Here is a 13,751-nt window from a genome sequence, read left to right as displayed (position 1 = left end):
TGTTCCATTTAACCACTATTTAACAAGAGCCTGAAGATAGAAGCTCAGGAAAGGCAACCTGGAGAACACCTTGGAGTGGAACACACCGTCTCTACACCCCATACCCAATTTGTAGGCCTAATGCAGTGTAGTTTCCAACAACTACTAAACGAGAGCCTGAAGATAGAAGCTCAGGAAAGGCAACCTGGAGAACACCTTGGAGTGGAACACACCGTCTCTACACCCCATACCCAATTTGTAGGCCTAATGCAGTGTAGTTTCCAACAACTACTAAACGAGAGCCTGAAGATAGAAGCTCAGGAAAGGCAACCTGGAGAACACCTTGGAGTGGAACACACCGTCTCTACACCCCATACCCAATTTGTAGGCCTAATGCAGTGTAGTTTTTACCAACTACTAAACGAGAGTAGGAAGATCGAAGCAATGTGGACGAAACCTGGGGCACACCTTGGGGCGGCAGACACCGTTAGTAGGCCCTACCAAAGTTGTAGCCCCAATGCAGTTTTAAAATTCCTAGAGGCTGAAAACAAGACTATTGACACTCAGCATTTTTCAAAGGAACACAGCTGTATTGAGTGGCGCAGACAGACACAGGTAGTAGGCCTTAAAACAAAAATGTGGCTCACTGCAGTTTAAAAAAGGTTACAGGGGTACACAGGCAGCATTGCTCTGGGCAGTGGAGGACAATTTCAATAGTGGACCGCAGACAGACTTTGTACACCTACTATTAAAAAAGGATGCTCTATGCAATTAAAAATAGTTTCCAGGGGTCCACGGGCAGCAGTGGTGTGGTCAGTGTAGTAGTAGTTGAAAGAACGGGCCGCAGACAGGCTTCGAAGGCCTAACAAAAAAAAATATAGGGCTGTAGGCACTTTTAAATAGGTTCCAGGGGTACACAGGCAGCAGTAGACTGGTCAGTGTAGTAGTAGTAGAAAGAACGGGCCGCAGACAGGCTTCGAAGGCCTAACATAATAAAATGGGCTGGCTGTAGGCAATTTAAAATTGGTTCCAGGGGTAGACGGGCAGCAGTAGACAGGTCATTGGAGGCCTAGTGGAAGGAGGGACCGCAGACAGGCTTCGAAGGCCTAACATAATAAAATAGGACAGGCTGTAGGCACTTTATAATTGGTTCCAGGGGTAGACGGGCAGCAGTAGACAGGTCATTGGAGGCCTAGTGGAAGGAGGGACCGCAGACAGGCTTCGAAGGCCTAACATAATAAAATAGGACAGGCTGTAGGCACTTTATAATTGGTTCCAGGGGTACACGGGCAGCAGTAGACAGGTCAGTGGAGGCCTAGTGGAAGGAGGGACCGCAGACAGGCTTCGAAGGCCTAACATAATAAAATGTGCTGGCTGTAGGCAATTTAAAATTGGTTCCAGGGGTACACGGGCAGCAGTAGACAGCTCAGTGGAGGCCTAGTGGAAGGAGGGACCGCAGACAGGCTTCGAAGGCCTAACATAATAAAATAGGACAGGCTGTAGGCACTTTATAATTGGTTCCAGGGGTACACGGGCAGCAGTAGACAGGTCAGTGGAGGCCTAGTGGAAGGAGGGACCGCAGACAGGCTTCGAAAGCCTAACATAATAAAATAGGACAGGCTGTAGGCACTTTATAATTGGTTCCAGGGGTAGACGGGCAGCAGTAGACAGGTCATTGGAGGCCTAGTGGAAGGAGGGACTGCAGACAGGCTTCGAAGGCCTAACATAATAAAATAGGACAGGCTGTAGGCACTTTATATTTGGTTCCAGGGGTACACGGGCAGCAGTAGACAGGTCAGTGGAGGCCTAGTGGAAGGAGGGACCACAGACAGGTTTCGAAGGCCTAACATAATAAAATAGGACAGGCTGTAGGCACTTTATAATTGGTTCCAGGGGTACACGGGCAGCAGTAGACAGGTCAGTGGAGGCCTAGTGGAAGGAGGGACCGCAGACAGGCTTCGAAGGCCTAACATAATAAAATAGGACAGGCTGTAGGCACTTTATAATTGGTTCCAGGGGTACACGGGCAGCAGTAGACAGGTCAGTGGAGGCCCAGTGGAAGGAGGGACCACAGACAGGTTTCGAAGGCCTAACATAATAAAATAGGACAGGCTGTAGGCACTTTATAATTGGTTCCAGGGGTACACGGGCAGCAGTAGACAGGTCAGTGGAGGCCTAGTGGAAGGAGGGACCGCAGACAGGCTTCGAAGGCCTAACATAATAAAATAGGACAGGCTGTAGGCACTTTATAATTGGTTCCAGGGGTACACGGGCAGCAGTAGACAGGTCAGTGGAGGCCTAGTGGAAGGAGGGACCGCAGACAGGCTTCAAAGGCCTAACATAATAAAATAGGACAGGCTGTAGGCACTTTATAATTGGTTCCAGGGGTAGACGGGCAGCAGTAGACAGGTCATTGGAGGCCTAGTGGAAGGAGGGACCGCAGACAGGCTTCGAAGGCCTAACATAATAAAATAGGACAGGCTGTAGGCACTTTATAATTGGTTCCAGGGGTACACGGGCAGCAGTAGACAGGTCAGTGGAGGCCTAGTGGAAGGAGGGACCACAGACAGGTTTCGAAGGCCTAACATAATAAAATAGGACAGGCTGTAGGCACTTTATAATTGGTTCCAGGGGTACACGGGCAGCAGTAGACAGGTCAGTGGAGGCCTAGTGGAAGGAGGGACCGCAGACAGGCTTCGAAGGCCTAACATAATAAAATAGGACAGGCTGTAGGCACTTTATAATTGGTTCCAGGGGTACACGGGCAGCAGTAGACAGGTCAGTGGAGGCCTAGTGGAAGGAGGGACCGCAGACAGGCTTCGAAGGCCTAACATAATAAAATAGGACAGGCTGTAGGCACTTTATAATTGGTTCCAGGGGTAGACGGGCAGCAGTAGACAGGTTATTGGAGGCCTAGTGGAAGGAGGGACCGCAGACAGGCTTCACAGGCCTAACATAATAAAATAGGACAGGCTGTAGGCACTTTATAATTGGTTCCAGGGGTACACGGGCAGCAGTAGACAGGTCAGTGGAGGCCTAGTGGAAGGAGGGACCACAGACAGGTTTCGAAGGCCTAACATAATAAAATAGGACAGGCTGTAGGCACTTTATAATTGGTTCCAGGGGTACACGGGCAGCAGTAGACAGGTCAGTGGAGGCCTAGTGGAAGGAGGGATCGCAGACAGGCTTCGAAGGCCTAACATAATAAAATGGGCTGGCTGTAGGCAATTTAAAATTGGTTCCAGGGGTACACGGGCAGCAGTAAACAGCTCAGTGGAGGCCTAGTGGAAGGAGGGACCGCAGACAGGCTTCGAAGGCCTAACATAAAAAAATATTGGACTGTAGGCACTTAATTTCTTAAACATTGGTTCCAGGGGTACACGGGCAGCAGTAGACAGGTCAGTGTAGTAGTAGTAGAAAGAACGGGCCGCAGACAGGCTTCGAAGGCCAAACATAATAAAATGGGCTGGCTGTAGGCAATTTAAAATTGGTTCCAGGGGTAGACGGGCAGCAGTGGTCTGGTCAGCGGAGGCCAATTGTAATGAGTGTCTGCCAGTTAGTAGTCCAAAACAATAAATAAATGTGAATGTCTCGCAATAAAACAAAACGAAAACACTAAAGGGTGCAATCATTAGGTTCAGGGGTGGGATCCTCTGCGTAGTTTCAGACCTACTAATTTAGCGCAAAGTATTTACTGTGGTCAATAGAGGACACTGCCCCTGACTATGTTAAGTACCATCATACATGTCAACACAATGGTATTGTCAGTGGCAGGAATGGAAGGATGTCAGCGCATAGACTAAACATTGGTGGAAGTGTGAGAGATAACTGTGGAAGTGGTAGAGCAATGTTTGACCTGGGGTTGGGTGAACTCTCCAGTGGCCGGCGGTACAGGCCCAGGGCCCCTCATGTTACAACAGTGTGTCTGACGTTGGGTGCGCACCACCACCACCAGAGACACTTTATTGTACTATGAGGGACCCAGTGGCAGTGCCGTCGACCAAAAGCGGGCACACCCACCTCTTCAGAAAAAAAACAGCACTCTCACGGGTGCTTGCGCCAAGTCGCGATACCACGGCCCCGTGTGGGGAGTTTGGCCATTTAGGGAGGTGTAAACATGTCGTATGCTGGACAATCAGCTGCTGCAAATTAGACATTAGAAAAGTAATTCACAGTAGTCCACAGGCAAGAGCTTTTCATAGGAAAGCTAGGTGTCTGCCGGGCAAGGTGGGGCAAAAGAATTCGAAATCCAGTTGTGGTTCATTTTAATGAATGTTAGATCATCAACATTTTGAGTAGCCAGATGAGTCCTTTTTTCGGTTAATATTGAACCTGCAGCACTGAATACTCTTTCTGATTGGACACTAGCTGCCGGGCAAGCAAGCTCCTGCAACGCATATTCTGCCAATTCTGGCCAGGTGTCTAATTTTGATGCCCAGTAATCAAATGGGAATGACGGTTGAGGGAGAACATCGATAAGGGATGAAAAATAGTTAGTAACCATACTGGACAAATGTTGTCTCCTGTCACTTTCAATTGATGCAGCAGTACCTGTCCTGTCTGCGGTCATAGCAAAATCACTCCACAACCTGGTCAGAAAACCCCTCTGTCCAACGCCACTTCTGATGTGTGCACCCCTAACACTCCTGGTCTGCTGCCCCCTGGAGCTCGTGTGAGAACGATCACGAGCGCTGTGTGCTGGGAATGCCTGAAGCAAACGGTCAACAAGAGTTGATTGTTTGGTTGCTAATATTAGTTCCAAGTTCTCATGTGGCATAATATTTTGCAATTTGCCTTTATAGCGAGGATCAAGGAGGCAGGCCAACCAGTAATCGTCATCGTTCATCATTTTCTTAATGCGTGTGTCCCTTTTGAGGATACGTAAGGCATAATCCGCCATGTGGGCCAAAGTTCCAGTTGTCAAATCAGCGGTTGTGATTAGTTGAGGGGCAGTTTCAGGCAAATCTACGTCACTTGTGTCCCTCAAAAAACCAGAACCCGGCCTTGCCACGCAACCAATTTCCAGTGCCCCCGGGAAAGTTTCCTCATTAAAAATATACTCATCCCCATCATCCTCCTCGTCCTCCACCTCCTCTTCGCCCGCTACCTCGTCCTGTACACTGCCCTGACCAGACAATGGCTGACTGTCATCAAGGCTTTCCTCTTCCTCTGGTGCAGACGCCTGATCCTTTATGTGCGTCAAACTTTGCATCAGCAGACACATTAGGGGGATGCTCATGCTTTTTATGGCGTTGTCTGCACTAACCAGCCGTGTGCATTCCTCAAAACACTGAAGGACTTGACACATGTCTTGTATCTTCGACCACTGCACACCTGACAACTCCATGTTTTCCATCCTACTGCCTGCCCGTGTATGTGTATCCTCCCACAAAAACATTACAGCCCGCCTCTGTTGGCACAGTCTCTGAAGCATGTGCAGTGTTGAGTTCCACCTTGTTGCAACGTCTATGATTAGGCGATGCTGGGGAAGGTTCAAAGACCGCTGATAGGTCAGCATACGGCTGGAGTGTACAGGCGAACGTCGGATATGTGAGCAAAGTCCACGCACTTTGAGGAGCAGGTCGGAGAACCCAGGATAAGTTTTCAAAAACCACTGCACCACCAGGTTTAAGGTGTGAGCCAGGCAAGGAATGTGTTTCAGTTGGGAAAGGGAGATGGCAGCCATGAAATTCCTTCCGTTATCACTCACTACCTTGCCTGCCTCAAGATCTACTGTGCCCAGCCACGACTGCGTTTCTTGTTGCAAGAACTCGGACAGAACTTCCGCGGTGTGTCTGTTGTCGCCCAAACACTTCATAGCCAATACAGGTTGCTGACGCTTGCCAGTAGCTGCCCCATAATGGGACAACTGGTGTGCAACAGTGTCAGCTGCCGATGGAGTGGTTGGCCGACTGCGGTCTGTGGAAGAGCTGTCGCTTCTGCAGGAGGACGAGGAGGAGGAGGAGAGGGTGTGAACGCCTACAGCCAACTGTTTCCTAGACCGTGGGCTAGGCACAACTGTCCCGAAATTGATGTCCCCTGTGGACCCTGCATCCATCACATTCACCCAGTGTGCCGTGATGGACACGTAACGTCCCTGGCCATGCCTACTGGTCCATGCATCTGTAGTCAGGTGCACCTTTGTACTCACAGATTGCCTGAGTGCATGGACGATGCGCTGTTTAACATGCTCGTAGCGTGGTTCAGCGTATTCCATCAGGGCTTTGAAAGCTTCGCATTCAACTAACCGATAGGGCATCATCTCTAATGAGATTAGTCTAGCTATGTGGGCGTTAAAACCCTGTGTACGCGGATGCGAGGATAAGTACTTCCTTTTTCTAACCAGAGTCTCATGTAGGGTGAGCTGGACTGGAGAGCTGGAGATCGTGGAACTTGCGGGTGTGCCGGTGGACATGGCAGACTGAGAGACGGTTGGAGACGGTATTGTTTCCGCCGGTGCCCTAGATGCAATATTTCCTCCTACAAAACTGGTTATTCCCTGACCCTGACTGCTTTTGGCTGGCAAAGAAACCTGCACAGATACTGCCGGTGGTGCGGAAAATGGTGGCCTTACAGTGACGGAAGGGATGTTGCGTTGCTGAATAGCTTCATTGGCCGAGGGTGCTGCAACCTTAAGGGACGTTTGGTAGTTAGTCCAGGCTTGAAAATGCATGATGGTTAAATGTCTATGCATGCAACTTGTATTGAGACTTTTCAGATTCTGACCTCTGCTTAAGCTAGTTGAACATTTTTGACAGATGACTTTGCGCTGATCAATTGGATGTTGTTTAAAAAATGCCAGACTGCACTCTTCCTAGCATCGGATCCCTTTTCAGGGATTGCAGACTGAGCTTTAACCGGATGGCCACGCTGTCCTCCAACAGGTTTTGGCTTTGACACGCGTTTTGGGCCAGATACGGGCCCGGCAGATGGAACCTGTTGCGATGTTGATGCCTACTGCGGCCCCTCCTCCACCTCCGCTTCTGAACTACTGCCGCCTGCACCCTGTTCCCCCAATGGCTGCCAATCGGGGTCAACAACTGGGTCATCTATTACCTCCTCTTCTAGCTTGTGTGCAACTTCGTCTGTGTAACCGTGTCGGTCGGTGGTATAGCGTTCGTGACGGGGCAACATAGTCTCATCAGGGTCTGATTGTGGATCAGTACCCTGAGAGGGCAACGTTGTGGTCTGAGTCAAAGGACCAGCATAGTAGTCTGGCTGTGGCTGTGCATCAGTGCACTCCATGTCAGAATCTACTTGTAATGGGCATGGCCTGTTAAGTGTTTCACTTTCTAAGCCAGGGACGGTATGTGTAAAGAGCTCCATGGAGTAACCCGTTGTGTCGCCTGCTGCATCCTTCTCTCTTGTTGTTGTTTTTGCTGAAGAGGACAAGGAAGCGACTTGTCCCTGACCGTGAACATCCACAAGCGACGCGCTGCTTTTACATTTACCAGTTTCAGAAGAGGAGGCAAAAGAGCTAGAGGCTGAGTCAGCAAGGTAAGCCAAAACATGCTGTTGCTGCGCCGGCTTTAAAAGCGGTTTTCCTACTCCCAGAAAAGAGAGCGTTCGAGGCCTTGTGTAGCCAGATGACGAACCTGGCTCCACAGCTCCAGACTTAGGTGGAATATTTTTTTTCCCACGACCACCTGATGCTTCACTACCACTACCATCATTACCAGCTGACAATGAACGCCCACGGCCACGACCTCTTGCACCAGACTTCCTCATTGTTTTAAAAACTTAACCAAAGTAACTTTATTTGTTGCTGTCAAACAACTTACACGGTGACCTATAACTTCAGTATGATTTCAACATCCCTTTACAGGTTGGTGAGACCACAAGGAAAATCAGGCACAATGTTACACATTCTGTTTTCTGTGGCACCAAATCACAGAGATGCCACACACGCAGGACTGTCACTCAAGCACAAATGTCAATATTAATCTCCCACCTATTTTTTTTTTGTTCAGGGAGACTTTATAAACAAAATAAAATAAAATGATTTTTTCAGGAAGAATTTAGAAACCAAATAAAATAAAATGATTTTTTCAATGACAATTTAGAAACCAAATTAAAAAAAATAAAAAAAGGCTTTCTATGCCCCACTGAGTGAGAGATGGCACACACAGGAGTCAGGAGTGGCACACAAGCCCAGAGGCCAATATTTTTCTCCCACTGATTGATGTAGTGATTTTTTCAGGTAGATTTTGGAACCCAAATCAAGCAAAAAAATTAATAGGCTTTCTATGGCCCACAATTTGAGAGAGAGAGAGAGAGAGAGAGAGAGAGAGATGGCACACCCAGGAGTCAAGACTGGCACACAAGCAGAAAGGGCAATATTAATCTCCCACCTATTTTTTTTTTTCAGGGAGACTATATAAACAAAATAAAATAAAATGATTTTTTCAGGAAGAATTTAGAAACCAAATAAAATAAAATGATTTTTTTCAATGACAATTTAGAAACCAAATAAAAAAAAATAAAAAAAAGGCTTTCTATGCCCCACTGAGTGAGAGATGGCACACACAGGAGTCAGGAGTGGCACACAAGCCCAGAGGCCAATATTTTTCTCCCACTGATTGATGTAGTGATTTTTTCAGGTAGATTTTGGAACCTAAATCAAGCAAAAAAATTAATAGGCTTTCTATGGCCCACAATTTGAGAGAGAGAGAGAGAGATGGCACACCCAGGAGTCAAGACTGGCACACAAGCAGAAAGGACAATATTAATCTCCCACCTATTTTTTTTTTTCAGGGAGACTTTATAAACAAAATAAAATAAAATGATTTTTTCAATGACAATTTAGAAACCAAATAAAATAAAATGATTTTTTCAATGACAATTTAGAAACCAAATAAAAAAAACATAAAAAAAAGGCTTTCTATGCCCCACTGAGTGAGAGATGGCACACACAGGAGTCAGGAGTGGCCCACAAGCCCAGAGGCCAATATTTTTCTCCCACTGATTGATGTAGTGATTTTTTCAGGTAGATTTTGGAACCCAAATCAAGCTAAAAAAATAATAGGCTTTCTATGGCCCACAATTTGAGAGAGAGAGAGAGAGAGAGAGAGATGGCACACCCAGGAGTCAAGACTGGCACACAAGCAGAAAGAGATGGCACACAGGAGTCAGGAGTGGCCCACAAGCCCAGAGGCCAATATTTTTCTCCAACTGATTGATTTATTGATTTTTTCAGGTAGGATTTAGAACCCAAATCAAGCAAAAAAATAAATAGGCTTTCTATGGCCCACTGAGTGAGAGATGGCACACACAGGAGTCAGGAGTGGCACACAAGCCCAGAGGCCAATATTTTTCTCCCACTGATTGATTTATTGATTTTTTCAGGTAGGATTTAGAACCCAAATCAAGCAAAAAAATAAATAGGCTTTCTATGGCCCACTGAGTGAGAGATGGCACACACAGGAGTCAGGAGTGGCACACAAGCCCAGAGGCCAATATTTTTCTCCCACTGATTGATTTATTGATTTTTTCAGGTAGGATTTAGAACCCAAATCAAGCAAAAAAATAAATAGGCTTAATATGGCCCACTGAGTGAGAGATGGCACACACAGGAGTCAGGAGTGGCACACAAGCGAGAGGCCAATATTTTTCTCCCACTGATTGATTTATTGATTTTTTCAGGTAGGATTTAGAACCCAAATCAAGCAAAAAAATAAATAGGCTTTCTATGGCCCACTGAGTGAGAGATGGCACACACAGGAGTCAGGAGTGGCACACAAGCCCAGAGGCCAATATTTTTCTCCAACTGATTTATTTATTGATTTTTTCAGGTAGGATTTAGAACCCAAATCAAGCAAAAAAATAAATAGGCTTTCTATGGCCCACTGAGTGAGAGATGGCACACACAGGAGTCAGGAGTGGCACACAAGCCCTGAGGCCAATATTTTTCTCCCACTGATTGATGTAGTGATTTTTTCAGGTAGATTTTAGAACCCAAATCAAGCAAAAAAATAAATAGGCTTTCTATGGCCCACTGAGTGAGAGATGGCACACACAGGAGTCAGGAGTGGCACACAAGCCCTGAGGCCAATATTTTTCTCCCACTGATTGATGTAGTGATTTTTTCAGGTAGACTTTAGAACCCAAATCAAGCAAAAAAATAAATAGGCTTTCTATGGCCCACTGAGTGAGAGATGGCACACACAGGAGTCAGGAGTGGCACACAAGCCCTGAGGTCAATATTTTTCTCCCACTGATTGATGTAGTGATTTTTTCAGGTAGATTTTAGAACCCAAATCAAGCAAAAAAATAAATAGGCTTTCTATGGCCCACTGAGTGAGAGATGGCACACACAGGGATGGCACTCTAGCAGAAATGCCAATCTTAATTTCCCACAAAAAAAAAAAAAAAAAAAACAGGGACTATCCTACAATTACTATCTCCCTGCAGTAATCTCAGCCAGGTATGGCAGGCAGCAATAAGGAGTGGACTGATGCACAAATTAAATAAAAAGTGTGGACAAACAAAAAAGATAGCTGTGCAGAAAGGAAGGAACAAGAGGATTTGTGCTTTGAAAAAAGCAGTTGGTTTGCACAGCGGCGTACACACAGCAATGCAGCTATCAGGGAGCCTTCTAGGGCAGCCCAATGAGCTACAGCGCTGAGGAAAAAAAAAAAATGTAGCTTCCACTGTCCCTGGTGTTGGACAGTGGAAATCGCTACAGCACAAGCGGTTTGGTGGTTAATGGACCCTGCCTAACGCTATCCCTGCTTCTGACAAAGCGGCAGCAACCTCTCCCTAAGCTCAGATCAGCAGCAGTAAGATGGCGGTCGGCGGGAACACCCCTTTATAGCCCCTGTGATGCCGCAGACAGCAAGCCAATCACTGCAATGCCCTTCTCTAAGATGGTGGGGACCAGGACCTATGTCATCACGCTGCCCACACTCTGCGTTCACCTTCATTGACTGAGAAATGGCGCTTTTCGCGTCATTGAAACGTGACTTTGGCGCGAAAGTCGCGTACCGCATGGCCGACCACGCACAGGGGTCGGATCGGGTTTCATGAAACCCGACTTTGCCAAAAGTTGGCGACTTTTGAAAATGAACGACCCGTTTCGCTCAACCCTAGTGAGAGCCACTATATTGTGCATAAAGAGATATGGGGGACATCATACTGTATATAGGAGGCTGTGAGGACATTATACTGTGTATAGGGAGATGTGGGGCCTTCATACTATATATAGGGAGATGTGGATGCCCCAAACTGTATAGTGAGAGATATAATCGGACATCATAGTATATATAGAGGGGCTGTGGAGGTCAACCTTCTGTCTTAAGGGAGCTGTGAGAGCCTCATACTGTATATAGGGAACTGTCACGAACATCATATCGTATATTGGAGGGCTGTAGGAGTTATCATACTTTGCATAGGGAGCTGTGTGGGCTCCATGCTATATAGAGAGAGCTAAGTGGGCCCCATGCTATATATAGGGAGCTGTGTGGGCTCCATGCTATATATAGGGAGCTGTGTGGGCCCCATGCTATATATAGGGAGCTGTGGCTGCCTCATAATGTGTTTTGGGGTTCATATTACTGTGTATAGGCAGATGTTGGGGCCATCATACTGTGTATAGGAAGATTTGGTGGACATCATACTGTATATAGGAAGCTGTGAGGGCATCCTTCTTTGTCTAAGAGCTGTGGGGGCCATCAAGCTGTGCCATCATACTATGTATAAGCAGCTTTAAGGACCCCATACTGTATATAGGGAATTGTCATGGATATTCTACTGTATATATGGGGCTGTTCCTTTTCTGTTTTATCTACCGCAGATCTACCAGTTCTCTGAATGCTGTGCTCTGTCTAGCCTCACTTGCATCATTGATTTGCAGCTTTCTGTGTGCAGTTTGTGTGCTCTTTATGCCTATGTAAACGTTCATAGGCATAAAGCTGCCAATCAGTAGTGAGGGCGGGTTTATACATAGCGCATGAATATCGAGAACTACATGGCAACAGATTTGCTACTCTTTTCAGTGCTAATTTCTTGCTAATCAAGGTCTCTGCCAACAATGCTTTCAGATGAAGTAGCACAAACCTGGTGATGGAATCTCTTTACACAGATCTTCAACTGACTACATATAAAAACTAATTATAAAAACTAAGTACAGTATAACAGATGGCTCTCTGTGCAAATCTAATGTTGCCTGCGACTTCGCTACTTGTACAGAGTGGCAGTTGATAATGAGCAACCACCTACGCAAATAGTATAGATACAATAGCGTAACGATGTAGCGTGCTGCAAATACAGCTTACTGAATAACAATATATCTACACATGAAAGTCTCTCGTAATATATCATAAAGGATGCAAACATTTCATAGCACTTTAAACATTCAGAATAAAATGGAATGTGGAAAATAAAAAAAATGAAGAATAATTTTACAGATGAAGTTGCTATATTTATGTGATCAAATACACTTAATGTACCGATTTGAGTAGTCGAAAGAAAAATATATCAAAACATTTCACATTTTTAAATGTGTGCTGTGGATTGATGTTATCCACAAATTACTATAGATTGGTCCCTTTTAGGTGAAAAAGAAATGAATAAAGCTGTGTTACAATTTTTTTTATAGTCTTTCACAACATGATAGAAAATTGGTTCAAATATTCTGTAATGTGACTCTCATTTCACACAGGTCATCTACTAAGACGCTTAATTAAATGCCCCATTAATGCATTTCCATTCCAAGCATGCAATAGGCAATACATTGCTTGAAATATTCTACCTAACTGCAAAGATAATGTTTTGGGTACACAAAGAAAAACAACATAGGATAGATGTGGGTACGTTGTTCGGTATCTTAATGCTTTGTCCAGATGGAGAAAGGTTACAAAAAATGACTCTATCTACAGGTCTATTCTTCTCTATTCTATCTACACAGATAATCAATCCATTTATTTGAATAGGCACTGTGTAATGCTTACCTTCCCCTATGGTAGTTCTACTGCAGGGAAATCAAGGGAACCGGTCATGTCCTCAATGTTAATCTACAGGTTAATAGCCTATTAAAGCCAAGCAGCAGCTGCACTAAAAGCCGGAAAGAAATTAACTGTATTCCTCCCAGGAAGCTACAGCTTTCAGTCATAGAGGCGCACCCGACGCGGCTTCAGTCACCACTGCCTAGTGAGCGGCGGCTCTGACCACCCCCTGGCACTGACTGTCAGCCACCTGTGTACAGATGACCTGCTGAGTCGCCTGTCAGTGCAACAGTAAAGCAAAACAACATGTCAATTATTCTCTATTTAAAAATGTTCTCTGTTCCAAAAAAAAAATCTGATTTTTTTTTACATTTTATTGTTTACTGCTAATTGCCTGGGTTACTCGCCACCACTGCAGTGAATCAGCAGTATCTGGACTCCTAGGTAAGGGTAGCACTTGCAAACTTTTTCCTATGAATCTTGCAAAAGCGTTGCTCTGAAGCTTGCAAGATCGATTGATCCAGTCACCTTCAGTGCCCCTGTTCCTCTAATTGCATAAGAGAGTCCACACTTTGGGCCTGCAGCTTAGTAAAGCTCCTTTTCAGTACTGTCAATCATCAGTAGCTCCTGAACACAAAAGATGCGACAACATCTTTAATGCAAAATACTGTTGTGTGAAATGGTCGTTTTAGATTTTATCCAAATTACAGCTAATAAGTGGGGTTACACAGCAAGAAAGGGTAAGGGGAAAGACGCTGTTTAATTAGTAAAGATTGTCCAAAACAGACAACCCCTTTAAAATTACTTTTTATTTCTATAAATATTTCAATA

The 13,751-nt window shown here is 45.6% G+C and overlaps 1 protein-coding gene across 1 annotated transcript in view; it reads right to left on the bottom strand.

Annotated features, from left to right (window-relative positions):
• The window catches only part of LOC138676256 (collagen alpha-1(VII) chain-like), an 831,262-nt gene that overhangs the window by 544,203 nt on the left and 273,308 nt on the right, over positions 1–13,751 (bottom strand). The window lies entirely within an intron of this gene.

The sequence above is a fragment of the Ranitomeya imitator genome, chromosome 4 (genome assembly GCF_032444005.1).
Source record: "Ranitomeya imitator isolate aRanImi1 chromosome 4, aRanImi1.pri, whole genome shotgun sequence".
Taxonomy (NCBI): Eukaryota; Metazoa; Chordata; class Amphibia; order Anura; family Dendrobatidae; genus Ranitomeya; species Ranitomeya imitator.
This window is presented reverse-complemented; position numbering and strand designations above follow the sequence as displayed.